Source organism: Lutra lutra, chromosome 6 (genome assembly GCF_902655055.1).
Source record: "Lutra lutra chromosome 6, mLutLut1.2, whole genome shotgun sequence".
Taxonomy (NCBI): Eukaryota; Metazoa; Chordata; class Mammalia; order Carnivora; family Mustelidae; genus Lutra; species Lutra lutra.
In genome coordinates, this window is record NC_062283.1 from 100,265,392 (window position 1) to 100,293,194 (window position 27,803).

Here is a 27,803-nt window from a genome sequence, read left to right on the forward strand (position 1 = left end):
TAAGAAATAACCTTGTTCAGCTCTGTCTGACATAGTCTATATCTGTGCTGTCTGGTACAGTAATCAGTAGTTACATGAAGTGTTGAGCACTTGAAATGCAACAAGTAGTATTGAAGAACTGAATTTTTATTTTATTTTATGTTAATTTAAATGTCAGTAGTCACATGTGGCTAGTGGGTACTATGCTGAACTACACAGCTCTAGTTCATCCCTCAGCTTCTAACTAAGACTTTCCCTAATACATCCAAGGCAGGTTGTTAACCACACTACTTTTTTCTTCTTAAAAATTAACAGTTAGTGGGCGCCTGGGTGGCTCAGTGGGTTAAGCCACTGCCTTCGGCTCAGGTCATGATCTCAGGGTCCTGGGATCAAATCCCGCATCGGGCTCTCTGCTCAGCAGGGAGCCTGCTTCCCTCTCTCTCTCTCTCTCTGCCTGCCTCTCCGTCTACTTGTGATCTCTCTCTGTCAAATAAATAAATAAAATCTTTAAAAAAAAATTAATAGTTAGTTATATTTTATTAACTAGTCTATCTGTGGCTCATGAATGTATCCTCTTTCACAATTACTGTTATTTGGTAAGCTAAGGTAAACCTTTATATTATAACAACCAATTTGCAAAAAAACCTTCAGGGGTCACCTGGGTAGCTTAGTGGCTTAGTTGGTTAAGTGTCTAACACTTGGTTTCAGCTTGGGTCAGAACCTCATGGTTGTGAGATGGAGCTTCCATGGGGCTCTGCACTGAGTGTGGAGTCTGCATGAGATTTTCTCTATTTCCCTCTCCCTCCGTCTTGCCCCCCTTCCTGCTGGCATTCTCTCTCTCTCAAATAAATAAATAAATAAAATCCCTTTGAAAAAAAACCTTCAGAATTTATCCTCTAAATCCAAGATCACATTTTGCCCACTTTTCTACTTGCATAACATAATTTCTGTTACTTTTTAAACCTTATTTTATGACTCTATTAAATAAATAATTTGATGAGTGCTGACATAAATATATATTCATGGAACTATCACCATACCTAATGTAATTTAAAGCTCAAATGACCAGAGCCACTGCTGACCCATAGGACATCACTGTGCAAATTAGGGGAAAAATGAACCTCCCACCCAGTAGAAGCTTTCTTCTGCAAGGACACACAGTGTAGTAAACAGTAAGTTCAATTTCAGCTCCACCTATTTCTTCAGTGGTGCCTTCATATGGTGAACAACATATACGATCATAAGTGGCAGTCCTGAAAACTGGTCAGTTAAATTCATTTTTAAAACATATTCCTTGGGCTTCAAATATTACAGTCTGGTTTCCATTTCAAGGTGGTAGACTAGGAATAAATTGTAGTCCACTCTTCCTACTGCATATCCTAAAATTTTAGAAAGGATTTTTTAATCCATATAACTAGAAAATAATATCAACCTTGGGAGGACCATAAACTTTGAGAAAACACCAGAAGACAAAAAGAAGATGGGATCAAAAGGAAGATTTAAAACTACAGTTCAGGGAAGCCTGGGCTGTCCATATGACTCTTGATTTCAGCTCAGGTCTTGATCTCAGGGTAGTGAGTTCAAGACCCACATTGAGACCAACATTATTGAATGAATGAATGAATGAATGAGTGAATAAAGTAAATAAATAAATAAATAAATAAAATAAAGTAAAATAAAATCACAGCTCAAAACAAGAATAAGAGAACACTGCCAAAAATGTTAGGAATGGATACCAAGGACAAGAGAGAGGCTCTGGATAACAGATAAGTGTTACTATTAGAGGACAGCAGCAGGAACAGCCAAGAAGGTGGAACTGAGCACTTGTCCTCTACCAACCTGAGCTACACTTTGAGTCAAAGAACAGCAACATAAGTTGGTTACTTTAGCTGGAAACAATGGCTATTGGAGCTTAGCTCAAGGAAACACATGCACATCCTGATACTCCAGATGGCTGGAGCTACCCAACAGGAATGAAGCATCCACTCACTCTCTAGAAGCTAGCTTCCAAAGCACCCTGTCAGTGGCAGCTAGCTCTATACCTCCCAGATGCTCTTGACAACAGACTGAAATGCAAGTTCCAGCAGCATATCTTGCCCCTGTCACTAAGCAGCTGCAGGAATGCAAACAACAGATGGCCAAACAAGAAAACTCAGCTACAAGAACATTCAGTTAGGAATCACTAAGCCCTGGAGAAAGGCCAATAATATTAAAAAGATATAAAACAGAGTTCTTTGCTTTTAAAAAGTCAAGAACTTACACGTAGGAACCAAAACTAATAAGAAAGCTAAGACTTTAGAACAACTATAATTCCTATCCATACAGTAATTTAAGGAATATTAAATCTACAAAAAATCAGAAAGTACAGCTATTAAAATTTTGATCACTGAAATCTAATATTCAGTAAGTGGTTCAAATAACAAAACAGTCAAAGAATATTGCTGAACTGGAATATTCAGCCAAAAAATTCTTCTAAAATGCAATTAAAAGTGATGAAGGGATGTAAAGTATAAAATAAAAGTTAGGAATCATGTAAAATAGACTCAAATATTTAATCACCAATATATTAAAGTGCCTAAAGATATGCTAGGAAAGAGAAGGAAAGAGATATTAGGGGTATGTTGTGATAGATGTATTGTGACATGAGTCACACTTTAAGGACTAATCAAGTGCTGAGCAAGATAAATTTTTAAAACCCACACTTAGATATTATATTAATGTTTCAAAAGACCAAGAACAAAGGAAACAAACCAAAAATTTGGGAGAAATAAAAATAATAGTCTACAGAGAATCTCCTTAATAATGCACGAAAGAAATAAAAGAGCAAGGAAAAATGTTAAACCCATAATTTTATACCCAACCAAACTATCATTCAAGATGATAATGAAGGGGCGCCTGGGTGGCTCAGTGGGTTAAGCCGCTGCCTTCGGCTCAGGTCACGATCCCAGGTCCTGGGTTCGAGCCCCACATCGGGCTTTCTGCTCAGCAGGGAGCCTGCTTCCTCCTCTCTCTCTGCCTGCCTCTCTGCCTACTTGTGATTTCTCTCTGTCAAATAAATAAATAAAATCTTAAAAAAAAAAAAAAAGATGATAATGAAACATGAAGGAATGAGTAAGTTTGCCAATTATAATAACTCTTTGAAATAATTATGCCATCCAAAATAAAACAAAATATGTTTTGAAGTTCTGAGAAGCAATGGTGACAAATCCATTAAATTATATTAGTAGTTCTATTTAAGTGTTGATTTTTTACAATGACAGTAATTTTTTAAATAACAATGTAGAACTAAAAGTCCAGATAAATTCAACACGGAAGGAAATGGTATCCTTCAAGTAAAATCAAAACATATAGAAATTTTGTTTTGTTCAATGAATGTAGAAAGATACTAACTCTGGATACTAATAGAAAATACATTTTAGCTGCATGTGTTAAAAACCAAATAGTAATTACTGGAAAAACACAAATACAATTTATAATTTTTACACCATCAGAAAAAAAATAATGGAAGAAAATTAAATCAATCCAACAACGGCAGAAAAAACATGAAATAGTATTCAAATTTATAACTTCCCTACCCAAATTACCAGGCCCACAATATTTCATAGGCAACTCCTACCAGTGCTTTTTTAAAACTAAAAATGCATATTTTAAACAAACAACAATGGGAAAAATATGAGAAGACACCAGGCCACTTAGGTATGTGTTATAAGCTTTTTGAAAATTCAGAACAAGACTGCATAAGGAAAGAAATTTATAAGCCAATCTCACAAGCATCAAAGCAAAGATGTTAAATTAAATAAATTCAGCAATCTATTTAAAAAATAATATATCATGATCAGGCAAGGTTTATTCAGGGAGGCAAAGATAAATTTTTTCTAATAGTGAACAACCAGTATTATTCACTAACATAATTCATATGGTTCAGGAAAAAAATAATTTAAATGATATCCCAAAAACTCAATTGTGGACATATATATGTGAGTGTGTATGTGAGAGTGTATGTGTGTTTGTGTGTGTACGAAAGCTAAGAAAAGAAAGAAACTTCCTTAATTTGTTAAAAGGTATCTACCCCTCCAAAATACAGCAAACACATTATTAGAAATATTGTGTTTAAGGTCAGGAACAAAACAAGAATGCCACCGCTACTATTTAACATCAGGCTGGATATCCTAGCTGATGGAACTAAATAAGTAAAATGATATTAAGTGGTATAGGGATTGGAAAATAAGAGACAAACTACTATTAGTGTCAGAAAACAAGATAATCTACTTAGAAAATTAAACAGAACCAAATGAAAAACTATTACCACTAAGAAGAAAGTTCAGTAAGATGGTAAGATTCAAAATCAGCATTAAAAATCAACAACTTTGCCATACATTGACCTCTGTGGTTTTTAAAAAGTAACTGGGTGGGAGGGATGATGCTTGGGTGGCTCAGTAGGTTGAGCATCCAATTCTTAATTTCAGCTCAAGCTGTGATCTCAGGGCTCTGCATTCAGAGGGGAGTCCTTTGGGGATTCTCTCTCTCCCTCCCCCTGCTCACTCTCTCTCTCTAGAATAAATAAATAAATCTTTTTTTAAGAAAAGCAACTTGGGAGAAAATCACATTCCCAACAGTAACAGATATTAAATTATAAAGTCCTTAGTAATAAAATTAATAGAAATAAAGCCTCTATGGAAAAAAAATTTTTAAATTTAACTGAAAAATAATAAGGTGGCCTGAATAAAGGAAAAAATATACCACATTCATAGGTGAAAACCTCAATATTTTTTAAAATATAAATTCTTTTTCAAATTAACGTCCTGGGGGTGCCTGGGTGGCTCAGTGGGTTAAAGCCTCTGCCTTCGGCTCGGGCCATGATTCCAGGGTCCTGGGATGGAGCCCCACATTGGGCTCTCTGCTCAGCAGGGAGCCTGCTTCCTCCTCTCTCTCTGCCTGCCTCTCTGCCTACTTGTGATCTGTATCTGTCAAATAAATAAATAAAATCTTTTTAAAAAATTAATGTCCTGTTATTTATAACAATGAAAACTTGAAAACAGCCTAAATATTCATAAAACAGGAATAGCTAAATAAATAATTATGCCCTTTCTATGGAAGACCATGCTGCAATTTTCTAGAATGAAGTGAACTTCCATTCACTAACATGAAAAACTGTCTAAGCCGTATTGTCAAGCAAAATGACAGATATACTACTTACATTAAAATATATATATACCAACAGAGATATTTTTTCTATCCCTGTGGAGAAAGGTCTGGAAGTATATTATACATTGTTAATGGTGACCATTTCTAAAAGAGAGGACTAAGGCAGAGACAGTGGAGATGGGACTAATCAAAGAGTACTTCAATTTAACCTGTTAAATCTCATTTTTTAATAAGAAGAATCTATTACTGAGGTAATTTTAATTTATTTTTCATGTGCAAATTATTTTTTAATGTATGTCTACATGTGGAAAGTAAGTGATCAAGTTATAACCAAGCATTGCAAGCAAAGTTGCTTTAAACTAGTGAAATCAGTGAAACAACAGACTTAATATAATCTAGGACATTTCTTCCTTTATTTAAGCTATTAATTCCTTTCCTTAATAGTACTAGGGAATCAAAAGAAACTTCACATTATTCCATATCCTTTACCCTCTGGTCTTAAAAAAATAAAAGGTAATCTTGGGTGGACCTATATTTTTTGTGGCTGTTTTTTGGGTGAAGTTTTTGGGTGTTATTTGGGTGAAGTTTGAATTACCCATCCAGGATGCTGATACATAAATGCTCTGTAATTTCTAAAATGGTTACTCTGGAAACAAGAGTCAACCTCCTTAATGCAATTATCACCATCTGAATGTTAATTTAACAGAATGGTCTTTCTCAAGTCTTAGTTCAATATTCATTGTAAGAAAAGTTTTATAATTAAGAATTATCCATTTTTTAGAATTTTGATTCCCACATTGACTGTTTTGTGATAGAGTGTTGAAGGACGAATTGAATCAGGCTTTTAGTGTGAAATGTAAAACTGTGAAGGCCAAACATATAAACATTTATTTCTTGATAACCACAAGTGGCCTATGATTAAGACAGAACCTGATAATTTAAGGAAAATTAACTTGTCTAAAGTGAGAACAGAGAATAATTCATGAATGTACTAATTTTTCTTTCTCCTTCCCTGTTAGTCTACATTGGTCTTAAGCTATGACATGTACAAACCAGTGGGAAAACATTAACTATGGTTAATGGGCTGAATGGATTTATTTAAGAAGCAATATTTAAAGAACTAAAAGCATCAAATTATCTCCACAACACATATATTGGTCACAGAGACATACTATAAAGTACATCGTAAATCTTACTTCTTCCCAAAACCCCATCTCAAGCCCCATAGAGATTGAAAGAAACAGCACATTCCAAATCTCAAAGTCTCTTAACCATATTTTTACCTTTCTTTTATCATTACCGCTTTTAATATTTTTCCACTTTTCTAATTAAAGTCTATACTCTAGAGGGAAGGCTGTGGGAGTGGTAGCACATACACTGCTTCAGTCAGTAGAGTCAGGATATGAAATCAGTTCTACTTTCAAACTGATTCAACTGGGGAAGACAAGGTGTGTTTTTATTACTTCAGAGAAAATCCAGAGGAAGGATAATATCTACATTTGCTTTGCTTACCCCCCACAGTGCCTATTTATGATACAGTAACATTGCAGGCCCTTAAAAATAATGTGTCAAATAAGTGAATAACGAAAGCAAGATCCAAACGAAAATGACTAACTATCCAATGAGGTTTTAAGAAAAGACACTTCTTTATCAGCCGTGGAGAAGTGGTAAGTAGAAAATTGATTTTTAAAATTAAAACAGAAACACTGAGTTCATTATACAACATTCAAAGGAAAATAATGGAGGGTCTTTTGAAAGCCGTTTCCATTTATAACAAACAAAAGTCAAATATATAGGTAGAAGTTGAATCTTCAGGGCTTTCCCTGCTTTAATACAACAGCTTCTTGGAGAAATTTTAATCACTACACAGGCTTCCGAATGTGAAGGTGATTTATATTTGGAAAGATCTTAAGGAGGAACAAAGGATTTATGGTCATTAACTTCCTTTATATTAAGAATACAGAAATTGAAGAGCTTGAAGACTGTTGTACAGAGCAGGGCCCCCAGAAGTTTTCCCAGTGACAGCACCAAATTTCCTGGTCTTTGACTCCTCTAAAGGTCTTCAGCTCTTTGGGGGCCACTTAACATGCTTCCATTTACTATCTCTAAAAGTGTTTAATACCCTCTTGCTTTCATTCCCTTCCCTTAGGAATAATTACAAAAATAGGGAAATATTGGGATAGTTGTAGACAAAAGGAAAAGGAAAATACAGCCTAAGACTGAACTTGGCAATGTGCTATTTTTTCTAATCTATGTTTTGGAGTCTTAGAGGAGTATCTGCATTTGCACAGGTATGATTGGTGACAGTTCTGGTGTTTACTGCAAGATCAGGTGAATGGTGGATCAATTTTCCAGGTCAGCACTGCCCAACCAGCCCAAGGCCAAGCCTGCCTAAGATATATTTCTGCACTGTATTTATAACAATACTGGTTTGTATTTAAAATTACATAATGTTACATAGGAAGTAAAAAACATATACCATCTTGGAGAATATATCTGTCCTTCTAAGTTTATTAAAATACTAAGAGCTATTCCTAGCTTTTTAAAAACAACAGTATGCTCTTAGAACATTTTCTTACCAGCTTCATTACTTAGTAAAGAAGAATTTCATCTGATTTATTTACTGAGCATTTGGAATACTAAACATACTTACATTTACATCTAGGTTTTATCTCAAAAAATATTAAAGTTGAAATACTATAGGCACTGCGAGGAAGCTTACCAATTTGGTACTGGAAGAATTGCTTGGGTTTGTAGTTAATTTTAATAAAGTGCTTTTTCCCCACTAAAATCAAAACAAAATTATTTTTTTCTTGGCAAAATATATTTCTGACTATTTTTGACCATGATAACAATGAAATCTTATACGACCTCTGTATTTGTCAAAATTTGGAGAAATGGCTTATCATTTCTATAGTCAACAGAAAAATGAGCATCCTGGACTTGGTGAAAGGTAAAAAATGCTTTTGAAAAAAACCCAAATATGTTACAATTAACCAAATTTACCACATGAGAGAAAAATCCAGCTGGTTGTTACGGTAATGTTCAAGTGGTGACATATATATTCTGCAATTGTTGAGGGGCACTTGACACAATTTTGTTCACAAAATGAAAAAGCTGTGGAGGAGAAAAGAACTCAAAGTAGGACAGTTCTGGTCAGAGCACTAACCATGTTAAGACCATTTACATGAGACAAGCTCACCTTCCCACTGACAGAATAGATATCACTTCCATTAATTTCATGAGAATACTAAGGCAAATGACTAACAAATATAAAATAGAAAAGTTGATATATGTTACTAAATTCTTTTTCTGTACTTTCTAGAGGTAAGCTTGGTGGGAATCTCTCATATTCTAAAATATTCAATTCTTAATCACTTGTAGCAAAAGCAGTTGAGTTGAATTAAATCCTGTATTTATTTTGGGGGACATTGAAAACATAGATTACCCAGAGGCGCCTGGGTGGCTCAGTGGGTTAAGGCCTCTGATTCGGCTCAGGTCATGGTCTCAGGGTCCTGGGATCGAGTCCCACATCGGGCTCTCTGCTAGGCAGGGAGCCTGCTTCCCTTCCTCTCTCTCTGCCTGCCTCCTGCCTACTTGTGACCTCTGTCTGTCAAATAAGTAAATAAAATCTTTAAAGAAAAAAAAAAAAGAAAACATAGATTACCCAAATACCAGGATTGTGGGGAACACAGAGGAGGTATATCTTTGCCTTCAAGAGCCTCCAGTGAGATAGGAATACAAAACAGTAAGTTGAAAATGAGCAAAGAAACAAAAAGGTATAAAACAAAGTACTAAACGGAAAATAATCACTTGCTAAAATGTATAGACCAAATAATAAGTGCTCTTGAGGAACGAAGAGAACAATGGAATTTAAAAGTCCCATTTACTGTGGAGGAAAGTGTGAGGTAGCTGCTTCTGTTTTCTTAATAGACTTTGAAAGACAAACAAGGTTTAAAGAGATACAAACACCAAAAAAAGTCTTGTCCTGGTGCCTTAAGTCCAGCAAGTCTCCTGTGCTGCCAAGGTCTCACTGGAAACTAAGAACTACATATATTTAGAATTGAAAGAAAATACCAATGTTAGAATGTGGTAGAATATTCTGGTAGGATTTAAAGGAAGATGGAACTCAATTAGAAGAAGAGAAATTGCTTAAAGTATTCTCTTACTGTTTCAGGAGGATTTGAATACCAGTAAAGGTCAGACCAGTAAAAGAAATGTGCTACCCCAGGAATTCTCAACCAGGGGCAATTTCACCCCTCACGGAATATATGACAATTCTAAATACATTTTCATTGGTCACAGCTTAGAGCAGGAAGGGCTACTCGTATCTAGTGGATGGAGGCTAATGATACATAAGGATAAACAGCCTACAAGGCACAGGACAGGTCCCCACAATAAAAAATTATCCAGCATAAAATGTCAATTATGTTGCAGTTGAGAAACCCTGAGTAAGACCACCAAAGGCAGTAAATGGTGAGACTTTCTACCACAACTCATGCAGCAAAACAGGCCAGATAAATGTCAGAAGTGATGTTAAAGTTGCAGAGGATGGAATCATAGGAAAATCAAAATTTAGATTTAAGACTTCTTGTGTCAGTAAAGTTATAAAGTTATAAAGTTATATCTGGTATCAAAGAAGACTTTTGGGGACATTAAAAACAAATGCTTTGCCAAAGCTGCATAACCTAAATCTAAACATGAGGAAACATGAGACAGTCCCAAAATGAGGAGGCATTCTACAAAATAAATGTCCTGTAGTCTTCAAAACTGATAAGGAAGAACTAGAGGAATGCTCCAGGATTAAATAAACTAAAGAGGCACCACTAAATCCAATATGTAATTCAGAAATAAATCCTTTTGCTATAGAAGACATTGCTGGGACAACTGGGAAACTTGAATGAGTCCATAGGATTAGATGGTAGTAATGTATCAACGTTAATCTCCTAATCTTGATGTTTGTGTCATAGTTATGTAGGAGAATAGCCTTGTTTGTGGCAATACACACTGAAAAACTGGGGATGAAAGGACATCAGGTTTGAAACTTACTCTCCAATGGTTCAGGGGAAAAAAATACTTCTTACTTTTCTATCAGTTCATGATTGTATCAAATTAAAGAAAAATAAAGAAAACAAATGTATTTTGGAGAAAGCTAAATGTCTGTACATTTGCTAGCCAAGAAATGATTTATTTAAAAAAATAGCAACATTATGGGGCACCTTAGTGACTCAAGTCAGTTCAGCATTGACTCTTGATTTCAGCTCAGGTCATGATTTTAGGGTCATGAGTTCGAGTCCCATGTCAGGTTCCACACTCAATGGGGAGTCTGCTTGAGATTCTCTCTCTTCCTCTGCCCCTCCCCCATCGTGTGCATGCACTCTCTCTCTCAAATAAATAAATTTATTTTATTAATTAAAAAATAAAAATATAGCAACATTATGGTTTTATTTGGGACAATGTATAACAATCTGTACCAAATCTATATGATAACCTTTTAAATCTTTTATTGAAGAAGGTAGGCTATACATACATACATACATACAATTTTGGCATCGTGACCTCCAGAGAATATCTTATTGAACTTTGAATTTGGATAAAATATTCCTTATCTATTTGGCCATATAAACTAAGCCAATTAAGCCATTTTAAAATGACCAACTTTTTCTGGGGGGCCTGGGTGGCTCAGTGGGTTAAAGCCTCTACCTTCGGCTCAGGTCATGATCTCAGGGTCCTGGGATCGATCCCCACATCTGGCTCTCTGCTCAGCAGGGAGCCTGCTTCCTCCTCTCTCTCTCTCTGCCTGCTTGTGATCTGTCTGTCAAATAAATAAATAAAATCATTTTAAAAATAAATAAATAAATAAATAAAATGACCAACTTATTCAATACGATATTATTAATTTGCCATTCAATTTAATTGGGCTGTTAAGTAGAAAAATACATAGACAATTGCTCCTATAGTTAGGTCCAGATCATAACAGCATAGCAGGTCATATGTAGACTTTAGTTTGGTTTGAACCAAATTAAACAAATAAATCAACCACTCTTAGTGAGGACACTAAGTTGGGTTTAAAAAAAGTAATTTCACACCATCATTATATAGAATCTTTTCAAGAATATTTTAGAAAATTGTATTCAATCCATTCCACATACATATTTTAAACCTATAATTTATAATGCTCCTTTAAATATAGCACTTAGGAAGATTTTCTGGAATTTAACTGAGGTTTTTATGTAACCAAGATTCTGACCTTTTCTGTGTATATTAAACACCCCTTTATAATCATGGTACTCACACCAGGTTCCTCCAATCTCTTAATGTAGTAGACACTATTCCCCCTTAAGATAGAAAATTCCAGAATAGAAAAACAAACAAAACACTGAGAAGAGGGGCACATGGCTGGCTCAGTCTCTAGAACATGTGAATCTTGATCTCAGTGTCATGAGCTCAAGCCACATGTTGGGTATGGGCCTATTTAAAAAAAAAAAAAAAAAAAAAAAAAAAAACTTGAGAAGATTTAGTCAAGTCAGACCATCTTCCAGTTCCCAAGCATCTACTCTGACTGCCATATTGAGTGGTAATTTATACTTCAAATTCTGTTTTGTTGTACAACAGTCTAGAAGAAATGGCAGGTCCCTTCCTCAAGGTGTATATTTCTTGGAGAATAATCCACTTGGTTTCCCAGTACATATAAAAGTTACATTTACACTACCTGTAGTCTATTAAGCGTACAATAGCATTATGTCTAAAAAAATGTACATTTCTTAATTTAAAATATTTTATTGCTACAAAAATACTAACCATCATCTGAGATTTTAGCAAGTCATTATCCCCGATCACAGATCACCATAACAAATACACTAAAAATGAAAAAGTTTGACATATTGTGAGAATTACCAAATGTGGTATAAAGACATGAAGTAAGCAGATGCTGTTGAGGAAAATGGTGCCAATAGACAACACAGGGTTACCACAAACCTTCAATTTGAAAAATAAATAAATAAATAAAAATTTAAAAATTGCAGTATCTGTGAAAAGCAATAAAACGAGCAAAATGAAGTGCAATAAACATATGCCTTTTAACATTTGGTCTCACTCCTCTTTATCTGTGGCTCTGAGAGAAGTAAAAGGGAACTCATTCACTTAAGCCCAGTGTATGAAAGAGTGCCTGGAAGGACAACCAAAATGATAAGCACCACTGCTCATCTTAGCGCATCTTGCATGACCAAACAGCAAAAGATGATCTAAATAATCAGCTTGGTTTAAAAGGGTTAGTGCCTGCCTTCACTCTACATAACCTTTCAGGAGTAACTTCTTCCCAAAAAAGACTTCCCAGAAGAAAGAACAAGAATGCCAGCACACAAGGTCTTGGGTGAGATTGCACTTACATACTCTTCCCTACCCATTCACAAAATGTCCCTGCTTTCACACCAGTGGGAAGCAGCTGGGCGTTGTTCACAGGATGTACCACCCTCCCAAGATCCCTCAGAGGATTCATACACACCACACAACACTCTGTAACAGCCTCCATCCATCTCCTGGAATGACAGGCAGAATTGATGAGTAGTAAGTTGCTGAGATTCTGAAAAGCCCGGCAGGGGAGGGGCCAGGGGCTGGATGAGGCAGAGAAAGCCTGAGCTCTTATACAACAGTTATCTTGGGAAATAACCCAAGATGGGTCATGTTCTAAATTCCAGGAAAATATGCTGCACAATACCATGCTTGTCTGTGAATTCATATACCTGAGTTAATAAGCTACATGACCTTGAGAAAGTCAGACTTTCTGGGTCCCAGCTTCCTCATCTCTCATAATGATGTGATCAGAGGCAAAGAATTCCTTGCTCCTTTCCCTCATTTCATCCACCTGCTACTTGGTCCTCAGCCTCATGATCCAGTCATATGTGTGTCAATTTTGGTTATCAGTTTAGGTTTTGATAACAACATTACTTGGGAAATACACTGCCATCAAGAGGTACTTGGCAGTTCAATGTTAGGCAAAATGGACAATGCAGACTTGTTTAAAAAACTCTTAATGGAGCAAGATCTCGTCTAGGAAATCCTATCAAGCTACTGAGGAAGAAGTATGTGCACTTTTTTTTTTTTTTTTAAATAAGGGCTTCCAGGTCTGCCAGACTTTTAGAAGTCAATAGACAATATCTGAGAACAATAGGAGGAAGAGAAACAATGCATTCTCAAAGCATCACATGTGTTTTGACTCTTCTATTTTTCAAAATGGAAGTGACCTTATTTTTTTTTTCTGATTATAAGGATTTTTACCACATATTGTCTAAGTGCTTTGATTTTCCCATCAGCAGCATATAGCATCCATTTCCTCACATCCTCCCCATATTGGGTATTGAATTCTTTAGAGTCCTTGTTGGTGGAAACAATACTACCTCCTTTTAATTTGAATTTGTAATTATCAGTGAGGTTAAATAGTTTTTCACACATTTATTATAGATCATTTACCTATGTCATTTGTTCCCTTTTCGGTTGTTGTATCTCTTTTGTTCATTTAAAAGAGCTCTTTATATTAAGGATATTAGTCCTTGACTATTTTTGTCAAAAGTATTTTTGTCTAGCTTGCTGTTTGTACTTGGCTCATGAGATTGGGTTTTTTCTGTGTAAAATTTTTCAGTTTTTATAGTGAAATATTTTAGCCTTGTTTTACTGCTTTTTTGTCTTGTTCAAGATCTCCCCCTCCCCGCCATCTACCTATTATCTATCCTATATTTAACTGTTTCAGTTTCATTTTCTTACACTTACATTTTTGGTGCATCTAGTATATATTTTCGTATAAGGTATGATGTAGAGATTTAATTTCTTTTTTCCCCCAGGTATTTCAACTTGCATTGAAACATCCATATTTTCTCTTCTGATTTGAAATGCCTCTCCTTCCCAACCCTCTTATATGCAGGTGTCTATTTTTCTGGTCTTTCTGTTATTTTCCCTTGATCTCCTTGTTGGATATGAACTGATTCTGACACCACCACCAAAGTGTTTTAATGAATGTGGTTTCAAAATTTATTTTAATATGTGGTAAGGCAGTCCTCCGAACTTGCACTTCAAAAAATTCCTGGCTATTCACTCCAGTTTCTTCCTCCAGCAGCAGTAGGCACTTGCAGTGAAGTGTTGAATATATGTAGGTACTTTTTAAAGTACACAAACTTGTGAAAGCCCTAAAGCAAATAATTGTATAAGAAGTAGTCATGCCCCCCTTCAGACACACTAAGAGTGGTCACTGTTCTGAAAGAAAACTCAGAGTGCGGATGGTGGTGAGGGTCAAGAATTTTCTAGCCCAATTTTCTAGGTGAATATTTGGCTGGTTCATTGTGACCACTACAGATTTAAATATGACGAAAATATATGTACATAGTGCATTCTCTTCATTGCATTATTCTTTAAAAAAGCATTAAAATTATCATGTAAGTGGAAAGTATGTAATTTATGAGTTGCCCACCATTTGTAAAGCTGTACGGACTCATTGAGACAAATCAGATATTTGAAACTTTTAATCACATTCATTTCTGCTGCATTCCCTTAGACTTTGTCAGTCCCTCTCGTTTTTAGCCTCAACAGTCCCTTTCCCAAAGCAAGAGTCACTTCATCTCACCTGTAATCACTAAACCAATCACTGACTACCCAAAACCAGGAGGGTGCTCCCACAATACCATTTACTCACTAGTCACATGGCATGGAAATTTCCATTGTTTTTACCTGTAGCACCTATTAGAAAGTAGAGATAATATAATATTCACTATTGTATCCCAATCCTCAGCTCAGTGCCTGACATACATAAATCACTCTACAATCAGTTCCTTTCATACAGCCCAAATCCTCTTAAGTTCTCACACAACACTAGTGTTAATACTGTGGAAGTCCAAATCTTATGAAAGTGTCTGGGAACAGAAATTAAAGTAATCCAGACATAAATCAAGTTGCAGGACTTTAAATATGTATTCATATCATGTGGAAAAACAAGAGCCCTGTTTTTTCTTCTAATCTCTCTCTCTCACTCTCAAAAAAGACAAACTTCTTCACTTTCTGAGAAACTACAAGTCACTTTCATCTGGTTTTCTCCCTTGTCCACTCTTCTGTTTGAGCTCAGCATTTCACGTGTTCATTTTGGTGAGATTCCATCATAATACATCACCAGGAACACATGTGTTCCACTGGGACTTTATTCCCTGGAAGATGTGAATGGTGATGTAAATAACAGCATCATTGGAATTTGGGGGAAGTGATGCTGGGAAAAAGCTATGGTGAAATTAAGACAATGTCAAGCAACTATAATCAATATTTCCTTTTGGAATAATGTGGGTAATATTGATGCCGATAGGGAACTTCAGTGGTATTCATCAGTGGGAGCTGTCAGCAGACACATTTATTAAATGGCAGCTGTTGCTTTACCACTTGCAGGGGAGTGGAGCAATCCTAACTCCAAAATAGATTTCTGAGGATGAGAACATTTCCAGCTAATAAACCATAATAAGAGCCTGATTATGGTTTTTTTCATAAGTGTTACAGTACATGAGTGAAAAGATGAGGGGCAAATATTTGCAATTAGACTTGGGACAACAGTTGTCTTATAACACTTTATTTATTATTGGTTTTTGTTTTTGTTTTTGTTTTTAGGTAATCCCTATGCCCAATGTTGGGATCAAACTCACAACCCCTAGATAAAAAATCACATGGTCTACCAACTGAACCAGTCAGGTGCTGCAATATACCACTATCTTAAAGTAAGTGTTTTAGCCTGTTATTGGAAATACATCTATATCATGCTAATCATAGCTAGAGTCCAGTTTCCACTCATTTAGCTATGTGTTGGTTGTTCTCTGATACTCTAATGGACATTGTAAATGTTTGTTGATTTTTAATTTGTATTCTTATAATAGCAATATGTGACAAATAAGGTTAAAAAGAATACAGAAAAGCAGACAGATAATCACCCATGGTTACTGATTGTTATTCCCATGTTTATAAAAAAAAATTATGTTCAATCCAATCAATGGAAATTTGTCAGTGATGTTTACTTTCTCAATTCCAAGACATTTATTTTTTTAAGTCTACATTTAATGGATTCAATTTAGCAAACACTTTTTGAGGACTTATTTTGTGCAATGTGGTTCTAAAAATCATCCCAAGTCACATCTAACCTAGTTTCATGTTAATTTTTAAAAATTTACATATAAATATTAATCAAAATAATTATAATCTCTCACTTTTTGTTTAGGTCCTATTGCTTAGAATAATCTGTGTTACAGGATTTGCCATTGGTGATTTCCATCTTGGTAAGGTATGATTTAACCAGACAAATGTATATAGATTTTCCCCTAGATGTAAAAATATTGCTCTGTAGAATTTCAAACTTATAGAAGCAATCAGAAAACTAATTCTATACAGGCTTCCAAAAAGTGTAGTCTTAAAAACGTCTGCAGGGTACTTGACCCACTGGTCATGGGACCAGTGAGTCGGGACAGACCAGCTTGTTTCCAGTGCACCTGCTGCTGTAGAAGAAGTAAAGTAATTAATCCCTTCCTGTTGTTGCTGTTATCATAAGTTAAAGGGTGGTATGTAAGTTCCAGAAAGGGGAATCCCAGGGAAAATAGTGAACCCAGCCAAAGTCACAGGACTAGGGGGAAACTCAAAGGGCTGAACAGGAGACTAGAGATTTGGTTAAAATTTCCACTGGGGGAAGAAAAATATGTGCCCAAAAGTAAGGCAGAATATATTATATCAGTCCACAAGGAAATGGAAAGACAGTATGTAGAAAGAAAGTTACTGGGGAAATGGAGCACTTTGGAACAGTGTCTAAGAGAACAGTTTGCCTCCACAGGACTCACTTGTTGGGAAAACAGAGAAAGCAAGAACCCAATCATTGGCCAAGCAGAAAGCTCATTTAGTTATCAGAGCACCAAGGCCAGCTGCCACAAGAACCTTGATGCTGAAACAAGGAAACAGTTACCATTCAAAACCTTATATTCTCAGAATTAGCTCCAGACCAGCAGAACAATGAAGAGATTAAGAGTACTAACGGAGGAGTCCAATTGCCTGACTCAGATCCCAGATCTGCCACCTGCTTGTTAGAGAGCCTTGGACAATTCCCTCAGCCATTTTATCTATAAAATGTAGAGTACATGAATATATGCCTCATGGGGCTGCTAGTGCCTAATACATAGAAACACTCATTAAATATTAGCTACTTTATTGTTTGTAATGATCATGTGATAAAAAGGGTAATAGACTGGAATTCGTAACTTCTGCTGAGTGACTTCTTTCTTCATCTTAGTACTATCTTCTTTTAAGTGATGAGGTTATGCTAGATAACTGGTTCACCACCCTGGATGCACACTGAAATCACATAAAAGCTTCCAAAAACCTAGTCAGGTCAACTTGAATCAGAACCTCTGGGGCACAGCCCCAGGCATTTAAATTTTTAGAGCTTCCCTGCTGATCCTGATGCACAGAGAGTGTTGAGAACCACAAGACTAAGTGATCTGATAATTCCAAGTGAACTCAGAGTTCAGTTTCCTGCTGGGTACTTGTGGCTCCAAGACCAAAGCTGTATAATCATCAACAATGTGAGACTCAGAGCTCCTATTCCTGCTTGAAATCAGACCAGGTACAGAAGTACAAAAAGAACCAAGAGCTCTGACAGAAAGTTCTTGCATTAATATGATAAATTGTTACTATCTTCCACTTAAGAGACTGTATCAATTTTGTTGCCAAGCGAGATTTAGAATAATCGAATGAGAAAAAAGAGGGGGGGGGACATTCTAGAAGCCAACAGTCCTTTGTCCCCAGTGGAGACACTAATCCTTTCTCTCCTTTGATACTGCTGTGCCCTTTTACGGAAAGATAAGAAATGACATAAGGGAATTTCTGAGTTTATTTGTTAAAAGGAAATCAGGAGATCATGTGAATGAGATAGAGGGACTTGATGAAATATAATATATTGCTACCTTTACTTTGGAGTAAATTAACCTATACCACAGAGCAAAAAGTATATTTGTTTCGGGAAGATGTTTAGCATGTCAAGTAAGCAAGCAGTGGTATAAATCCTATGTATTGACCAGAAATAACTGTTTATGTGTATGTTGGGGGGGGGGCACGGTGGTATGTGTGTCAAGGTATGTGAATATATTTTTGAAAAGATACTGTTTTTAATTTGTAGAATAAATTTTTTCCAAGAGTAGAGATTCATTCTGTTATGTGCTTGCTTCACATGAAACATTCACATTCCTAGGATTTTCAATCCTATCACCTGGGGTATTTGATACATAGAGTATTTATGGATACTGGCATAAGAAAAAGCAAAACATTATCTACTCCATCAAAATTTTATTAGAACTGCTTTCCTTTTACTACAAATAATCCAAAAGTTAAATGTCATTCATCTAAGTTTTAATTATATCCAATTTTAATTATATCCAAATGATCAGACATTAGCATCATTAATAGTCATTCTTGGTTAATAAAGATAAAAGAATTAAATAAAATGTCAAATAAAATAGTCCATGCTATTTATCACAGTAGCAAACCACTGTCTGAAAGTATCAGGTGATTTTCCTTAGACTGTAGCAAGATCTCTGTTTTTTTCTCAAGGAGAAACATGCTGCCAGGTTGACAACTCACTACCTAAGCAAAGTTTTGGGAGCCTATGAGAGCTCTTACATGGAAAGAGGACTTCTATTCCCTTCTTCATTCCCTCCTCCATCTAATGTACATGCACCACCAAAGACTTCTTCAGGGAACACTGATACCAACACCTGGAATAAGTATTTTGTAGGACTCCCCCTTGAACCCACTTAACAAACTGAATGCTAATGACCAAGGCAGAGATCAGCAGAGCATTTTGAATGTTACAACAGAAGGTGGGGTTCTGAGTTGTCAGCAGAGGCAACACAAGGAAACCAAACCCCAATGGGATCAAAAGATCTGGCTACAAAAGCAGCCATAATAACTCATAAAAGCAAATGTTCCATGCCACCCTCTCCCAGTGAATCAACTGGCAATGTAGAAACCAAGAAGCATGGGCACCTGGGTGGCTCAGTCACTTAAGCATCTGACTCTTGATTTCAGCTCAGGTCATGATCTCAGGGTTGTGAGATTGAGCCTAGCATTGGGCTCTGTGCTGGGCATGGAGACTGCTTAAGATTCTCTTTCTCTCTCTCCCTCTGCCCCACCCCCTCAAAAAAAAAAAAAAAAAACACACACATTGCCCCATCAATAACTGTGGAAGAATAGTACCCAGGCGTGGCTCTTCCCGGGTTGCCCAACTCCATAGGCCACTGAAGCTTCTGTTTCTACTTTGGAATCTGGGAGAAGAGTCTGAGTCCCTGCAGTGTCACATCCTACAACTTTCACTAAAACATCTCACAGTCATCTATACGGAGGTGTTCCTTGAACAACTGCCTATGTTATAAGAAAGTAGTTGAAAATATGGGCTAAGATCAAACCGCCTGTGTTTGAATGTCCAACCTACCAATGGGCATATTACTTCCCATCTACCAACCTCTTTTTTCTAACCCATAGAGCAGAGATCAAGCTAGTGCCTCATAGGGTTGTCATGAGAAGTAAATAAAATCAATAAATAAAATGCTTGGCACAATGTCTGGCACAGAATAATCTCCAGTGTATGCTACCTAGTATTATCATCATCTATAGATACTAAATAAGTATATGTATTATATATAAGTATATATAGATGATATGTATTATATGCAGCTGTTATCATTATATTATGAATTATATCATCATGTAAGAATTGGGATTTAGATGCACAGTCATTGGTAGGAACACCTGGTATGCTGGGCAATGACCTCCAAAATGAACAACATACAGAAAGTGGAGATATGTGACCCCAAATTGAGGAGCCCCTGAGGACAGTATAAGCAACTGGCTTCCTTATGCACCCAAACAAACAACAGCCTGTGATCGAAGCAGTTGGTTTGGTGATGTCCAAACCAGAAGATGATATCTATCAAGACAACATGTGAAAGTTAAGCTTATGTGTGAGGCCCCTCCCTCACCCAAATACTGGGCTGCCTAAGCATGTATCCCTTATTAAACAGTTATTGAAACACAAAGAGCCTTGACTATCTCCAGGGTCACATTTCAAAACTTACAGAATAATTGGGAAAAATCTGAGCTGGCAAAACTCTTCCTGGCTCACCCTGGCAAGCAGACCATCTTTGTTTTCCAGTAGTGTGTGTGTTGTCGTCACAGTAACTATGAGGCTCCAAATACAGGCACAGACCATCATTTCCTCATGGACTTAGGCTACCACTGAAATAGCATTATGAATGCAGCAATGCCTCTTCCTTTCCTGTTGTGCTGTGGAACCTCAAAGAAGCAGGCCCTAAAATGAGTTACTTAAGACATAAGTATATTAAAGAGATATTTAAAAAAATAAGATCCTTTTATCCCTATTACCATATCACCTATGATGTGTGTGTGTGTGTGTGTGTGTGTGTGTGCATGTGTGTAAAGACCTTATTTTTACAAAGATCTTTTAGATAAACAAGGCAAGTTGGCAGTAATTTGATTGTCTTGGTGATGTCAACAGTCTACTGTTTTTAATCAAATTGTCTTTCGGCTTTAAATCTTCAGCAAGTCATTTTTTAAAAGAATGCACTTGGCCAGCTCTGATGAGTTCATTTCATGGATTTCCTACACCTTTTCCTTACAAAGACAAGTAGCAGATAATTCATTTCTTCAAAGTAACTTGGGAAGATTGCAGTCACAATTGTTGCAAAAGAAAAGAAAAAAAAAAAACTAAACTGCAAGACTATTTTCAAGGTTGGACCTGTAAGGTCTTTGACCAGTGAAGCAATAATCATGTTCAATCATCTATGTTTTGGTAAAGGAGGTAGGTGACAGAATTGAAGCAAGAAAGCAAAAAGAGAAAAAGCCCTGAACCTTAAGGACCCAAAGTCAGATCACTTGAGATAATTCCTGCATTTGTTTTAAAAATTTTTAGTCTGTCTTTCACAGACCTCAGAAACACATAAATCACCCAATATTATGCACGTTGACACCATTTCCCAAAAAGGAAAAACCACGCCAACCTTCTTTTGACTTTTCAGTGCTGCTGCGGCTTAAGCAAAGCTCTCAGGGACCGGGATGCTGGTTAACGTCCTGTTACTTCATTTCTGCTGGGAGTTTCTCAAGTTCTGCAATCAGCTGGTTAGTAGCCAGCTAGAGCTGCTCAATTCATGTTCGACTTTCCTGATTCTAAGTTCTTCCATAACTCCTGCCTTGCCTTTGAAATCAAACTGCCTCAACTATTGCCACAGGGAAAGGGGAATTCTGCCTGTAGCCTTTCCCTTGCCTGATTAGCCAAAGAGTAAGAATGACCATTTAAGGAAAAATAAGAACACAAGCCAATATATTTTCCTGAGGTTCCTATATTTTTGCCCCAAAGCCTTGATAATGTATTCTATAAGGCCAGGAAAAGTTCTTTTTTTTTTTTCTTCCTTCTTTCTTTCTATAGCAAGTTTTTCATTAGAGAATGATAATTCTAAAACCCGGTTTGCCTCACTTATCTCTGAGAAACGTATTCTTTCAATTGGGAAAAATAAAGCAAATGGTCAGGTTGAAGCCATAACTACCCAGCATAACGTTTGTTAGTGCTGAAGCTACTAAGAAACTTCCCTGTTTATAAGACTGTTTCAAATATTTTTGTTAAATTAAATATACAGAATAGTAAGTACCCCATAATATACACACACATCTTTATGATATAACAGGGGTTTTTTTGTTTGCCTTGAATATACTTTCTTGTCATGTATAAGAAGAATGAAGAGGATTAAGAACAATGAATAGCAAGAATTCATTTCCATTTGGTAAGGTTAAAGCTAGTGTGAGATGACCTTTTTTGGTCTTTTCATTTTTATCTGTTACTAGGTTGGTAAAACAGAACAAAACATCTAAGGGAAGAAATAAAAAATGATAAATTTAATAGTCTATTTTCTATAGAGGAGGAAGTCTCCATTGCCATACATTACTCAGCGTTGTAGGCTATAAAAGAGACACCCAAGCACTACATATAAACACACTTTATCTCCAAGTGCAAATATAGAAACCATAGAACAGTCGATGCTGTGGGTGATTATTTAACCTTTTTAGTAATGATTCTATAAGACAGCAGGCTGCTGAGTGATAAGGGAGGGTTTGAAACATAAATTCCATGCTAAATGATTGGCTGGCGTTCAAACTATGTGTGCTCGCAGTACCCAGCAGCAAAGTATGTCCAAACAAGATTCCACATTTAAACAATATGTTCTTCTGCTTTTCCTATGATCTGTGAACTTGAATTCACAGACTCTCTGTATCTAAGAATTTTGTGTGCAACAAAGATCAAAATAAACAGAAAACTGCAATTAGTGTGTGATGATAAAGCAATAGTATTTTACATTTACTGAAAATTCTATCAGGCAACTGAGTTTTATTGACTCATTTAATCTTCAAAAGTACTCTGTGAGGAAGACAGTATTATTATTCTCATTTTACAGATGAGGAAACTGGGGCACAGAGAGTAATTTGCCCAGGGTCACAGTGAGCGGAAATCTGAATCCAGGCCATCTGGCTTACCTATGCCACAGGCCTTCCTTGCCTCCTCCTTCATAACAATATCCTTGTATTTTCAACTCAGATTTAAGGAAACAAATTTATTGTATTAGCTAATCTTCCTATTGCTATATATGTTAAAAATAATTAATGTATAAATAAATTTATGTTGCAGTCTTTTAGATGTCATACTTCTTTCGTAAATCTTTCTGCTAAAATAGATCTCAACCTAAGCTTCCCCCTCACTTCCCAAGATGCTGCTTTCCTAAAACCCAGGTGTATGAAAAAATAAAATGAGACAAATAAGTAAAAATTTGGATTAAGCAAGCTCTGTAAAATCCTGTTTCTTAGGGTACGTTTTATGAAAAAATGTTCATTTTCCAAAAAAGAAAAACACAATCAGCATTAGTTTAGAATGAGCATTTTGCCACCAAGTTTCACTTCTAAAAAATAAATTAAAAATATAACTATAGAGGGGCGCCTGGGTGGCTCAGTGGGTTAAGCCACTGCCTTCAGCTCGGGTCGTGATCTCAGAGTCCTGGGATCGAGCCCCGCATCGGGCTTTCTGCTCAGCAGGGAGCCTGCTTCCTCCTCTCTCTCTGCCTGCCTCTCTGCCTGCTTGTGATCTCTCTCTGTCAAATAAATAAATAAAATCTTTAAAAAATATATATATATAACTATAGAAAAACCACTGCTAAATGAATATATTGGCTATTTCACAAATTTCATTGTTCAATTCCCATAATGATTCTTGCTAAACACTTTTAGAAGGGTAATTTTAATCTCCTTGGCTATCTTAAAATATAAAGAAAATACCTTTCTTTCAGTAAACCCCAAAAAATTGCTTCAAAATCGTAATTCATGTTTTATCTCACACAGTAAGGCTACAGTTTTCATGGGTGATTAAAAATAAATCTGAGAAATGTCTCTATTTTTTAAATATCCAGGGAAAAAAGAAAAAAGGATCATAACACAATATTTAAATATTTTAATGTTCCAGGACAGATTGTAATCCATGATGACCCACAGATAGAAGGAGCCATGATTTAAATGAATAGTATGAAAGGTAATTATAAATTTAATCTGGTACCAAAAGATGATAAAAGTGATATGATTTATGGTATTTAGGCGGGTAGATGCATACACAGGACAAGCAGGTATATAGCATATATACTGTCTTTTTTTTTTTAAGATTTTATTTATTTGTTTGAGAGTGAGAGAGAGAAAGAAAGTACCAGAGAGGGGAGGGTGAGAGGGAGAAGCAGACTCCCTGCCAAGTGGGGAGCCCGACTGGGCACTTGATCCTGGGACTCCAGGATCATGACCTGAGCTGAAGGAAAGCGTTTAACCAACTGAGCCACCCAGGTGACCCTACAGTCTTTAAATACAATTCTTTCTAGTTTGTTCTCAAGCTCATCATCTCCACAATCAGGTACATGAGCGTAGTTAGAATTACTTGTAACTTCTCTATGCATGATAAAACTATGAAGACTTGCCTTGAGAAACTTTTAAGATAAAAAGTTATTAACTACATTTAACAGTTGCTTTTCTTGATTTTATATCTTTTTATACTTTCTCTTGTACTCATCATCAGAAATGTAGAGCCTAAAGGGTTAATAGAACATCCACAATGTGCATGGGGATAAAAAGCTCTAAAACCAAGTGGTGCTTAGGACAGTGCTTTGCACCTAATTGCTTCATTAAACTGTTCTGAATTTAAAGACACAAACCCTACCCCAAAGTACCTTAATCCTAATAAACCACCAAACTGTCTAAAAAGGAATCACTTTGAAAAGGTAAGGTCAGGTAATCATTGTGAAAGTAGAAGACACTTATCTGGGCTTTAAAAAGTGGACAGGGGTCTCTATAAGAAAGGGGAGGAAAGGTATTCCAGCCAGGGGGAATGAAACAGGCAGAGGCATAGCACTGAAATGCGCACTGTGCATGTGTTTGGAGAATGGCCCCAAATCTGAAACATCTAAAGCAGAAGGACACTTGTTGTTGAGTAGTGGGAGCCGAAACTGGAAATTTTAAGTACGTGCCAGATGATGGAAGGTTTTCAAAATACCCAGCCTAGGTGTTTGGCACCAACAGGAGCCCCAGAAGATAACTGAACAGTAAGAGAAATTGGCAGAGCACTGTTTTAGAAAAATTAACCCTTAATGTGGAGGGAGATATGGTGGTGGACTCTAACAACCCTTATGGTGAAGGGGACAGAGTAGATTGCAAAATAACACAGACATGTGAACTTGAGCAAACAAGAGAACAGAATCCGCCTGGATCATGAGGGGTTTGACTGTACATGTATCAGAGGGAAGCACATGGTCTAACCTGAGCTATTTTTGATTTTCAGGGGTGAATTTACAGCCATGAAGACAATGCTATTCAGAAATCAGTTCATCAGGAAACATGGCTTTCACCCAGGGCCAAATGCTATAGTCAGTTATCTACACACTGTTCCACTGACTCCCAAAGAAATTACATGCCGAGAACTAATGGCAGACTTTGGCTTTATACATATGTTTGTAAGTCAACAATGTGACCCTTCCTGAGATAAAAACAAAATGAAAAGCATTTAGTTCTGACTTTTCAAAACTTTTTCAAGACGAAGATACTTCATCTCCGCTAAAGTACCAGGAGTTTCATTCTCTAATACCAAGGTTACCAAAGTGCACTTTGCACTATACTTGTATACATTCATTATATATGATTAGCTTCATTTACTTCATAAGCTAGTCATGCAATCAGAATCAGGAAGCACTATACATACTGAAATGTATGTACTATTTCCATTTCCTGCACATTCGATATATAAGCTTTAATTAATTTTTCTGAAAATAGAAACATTTACTGAAAGGGTTGATACATTCTTAATTGTCAACGAATCACCTGTTCAAAACAGGTCTTGGGTAAATTCTTTCTTTAAGTTGATAAAATAGACTCAAATAATTCCTTTTAAAATGTGCATCTGTATTTTCTCATATATCATCTTTAGATTAGAATATTCATTCAAATTATCATGTTCACTTAAAGGAACAAGCTTATGCAAATCTAGCCCAACTATAGACACCAGGTATCAGTAACCATATCCTAAAATTCAGCCACAGCTTTTGTCAGAATCAATGTGAAATCAACCACTCTAAGCAATTCTGATAAAATTGCATGGCAACTCATGGAAGGGGAGATAACATACCAACAGAGAAAAGGAAGATTTCCTTCACACTATCGTAAACACGCTCCTATACTCATATACACATATATGCAACTTAAGAAAGAAGTTTTTTTCCTAAAATATTCTATTTCAGTTTTAAAAATCAGAATCGGTTTTATCTATACAGAAGCAATTACTCAGTTTATTTTTTTCTAGGTCACAAAATAGCACTCTCCCGGGTAGTTTCTATTCAACAACTGCAAAAGTAGTGATTTAATAGCAGTCGTATTTTGTGCCCAGTCAGAAACACTGGGGGTGACTATAATGTAACCAGGTCAGATCCAGCACAAGGTGTACCAGTGTAATCAGAGAATCCTGCAAAGGGAGAAGCAGATAGCAGCAAATCTTAAGCACAGCAACACACACACCATGCAGGACTTTCCTCTCATTTACCACACAAGCTGCTCAGCTAGTTTCAGCAAATGAACGTTATTTTGCTCCTAGGAAAAATCTTTCTTCCATTGTTTAGCCACCTTAATTGTGACAGGAGCTCTGAAGTTGTCCTTTGCCACATTGCTGTTACCTGCCCGAGAACATTAACTTGGCAGAAATATTTTGATGGCTATTAAACATCAAACAACCTTTGTGCTTAAAAAGGAATTGGTGTAATTCTGAAAGAGATGATGTTACTGATTCCTTCAAAATAATCCACGATGATTATGATAATTCCTTAAATGTGTTATCACATAGTGGAAACAGTAAGAATCAAAGGAATCCGACAACACAGACTCTGAGAAAACACTCCTCTTACAGAAGCAGAAATTTCTAAAGAGAGTAAATAGCTATTTATTTTGGTCTTACCTGACGGCAGCTTGTTTAACCAAGGGTATGTCCTCTATGGAGGTAGTTTATCCTTTGAAGAACCCAGTGGCTTGTCCCACAGCCCCAGAGAGACTGGAGTCTTGGAAAACTATCCAGCCCAAAAGAATACAGAGGAAAAAGCTTTTCCCACTTTCTTTCCTAGGACTAGCCAACAGCTGAAGTCATGCAGGAAACTGAGTAGAGGGAAGGGAAAAGCAGCTTCTTCTCCCTGAAATCCCGATCAGCAGAAATTGGAGGCTGTTGTCTATCTCCCACCCAGACTTTTGTTTAAAAGTTTTTTCAACTGTTGCTAGGTGTTGTTGGGTTCTGAGATTAGGTTTCTCGTCTTCTGCTCCCTTCACAACACTGTCGGAGCAATGACTTTGTTGAGGAGCTGAGCTCGCGCGTGCTATATTTAACTAGTGTTCTCAGCAAGTCAAGCCTGTCAACAGCTGAGAAGTTTGGAGCCGGCTTTACTCAGTTCCTCGGCAGCTGGGTTATCAGTGGATATAGCTCTGCTCACCCTGTAAAAGATTGCAGAGAAACCGGCAGATCCTTTTAAGGACACAGAGGTAATTATTACTCAAAGCTCTTAAATACAGATTGTGATTTGGGGCTTTAAATTTGAGGAAGAAATAGCAGTTGTCTCGAGCAGAGCAATTTACCAATGCAATATTTTTCTCAAGCAGGCATTCTCAGATAGACGTTCTTAAATTTAAAACAGCCTTTTAAAAATGTGCCATAGTTGTTGGGAAAATTCAGAGAGAGAGATCATTCCAGACGGTTTTTTACATTGGTGTGTTACTTTCATAGCCAGATGACTTACCTTGTTCTATCAGACTGGATCAGCTTGTATACCTGAATGTTATTAAAATAAGGTTAACATAAAGGAATGTCTGTAATAGTATGTTTTTGAATGGAGGAGGGTTAAGGAGGAAAATCTTAGGATTCTTACTTAGATCATTCATTCAAAGTAAGAAGTGGAGAACACTCCAGGAAAACCAGGACTTGAAACAACTTTTGTCGACAGCCTCACCTCATCAGTAACCCTCCAGGCTCCAAAACCGGAGAAGGGTCGCTTCTGCCCTGAACT

General features: G+C 36.5%; 1 protein-coding gene and 1 long non-coding RNA gene across 4 annotated transcripts in view; one reads left to right on the plus strand and one right to left on the minus strand.

Moving 5' to 3' along the window:
* Positions 1 to 27,803, minus strand: part of FILIP1 (filamin A interacting protein 1) — a 235,154-nt gene that overhangs the window by 157,898 nt on the left and 49,453 nt on the right. The window contains exon 1 of one of the 3 annotated variants that reach the window (XM_047732375.1): positions 26,711 to 27,070. The exons of the other annotated variants lie outside the window; for them this stretch is intronic. The gene's annotated coding sequence lies outside the window, so the exon portion shown is untranslated. Of the gene's footprint in view, positions 1 to 26,710; positions 27,071 to 27,803 lie in introns of those variants that run through there. 3 annotated transcript variants of the gene reach the window in all.
* LOC125101864 (uncharacterized) overlaps positions 27,148 to 27,803 on the plus strand; it is a 66,208-nt gene continuing 65,552 nt past the window's right edge. Inside the window, exon 1 of the long non-coding RNA XR_007127958.1 lies at positions 27,148 to 27,282. This is a non-coding gene — a long non-coding RNA (uncharacterized LOC125101864). The remainder of the gene's footprint in view (positions 27,283 to 27,803) is intronic.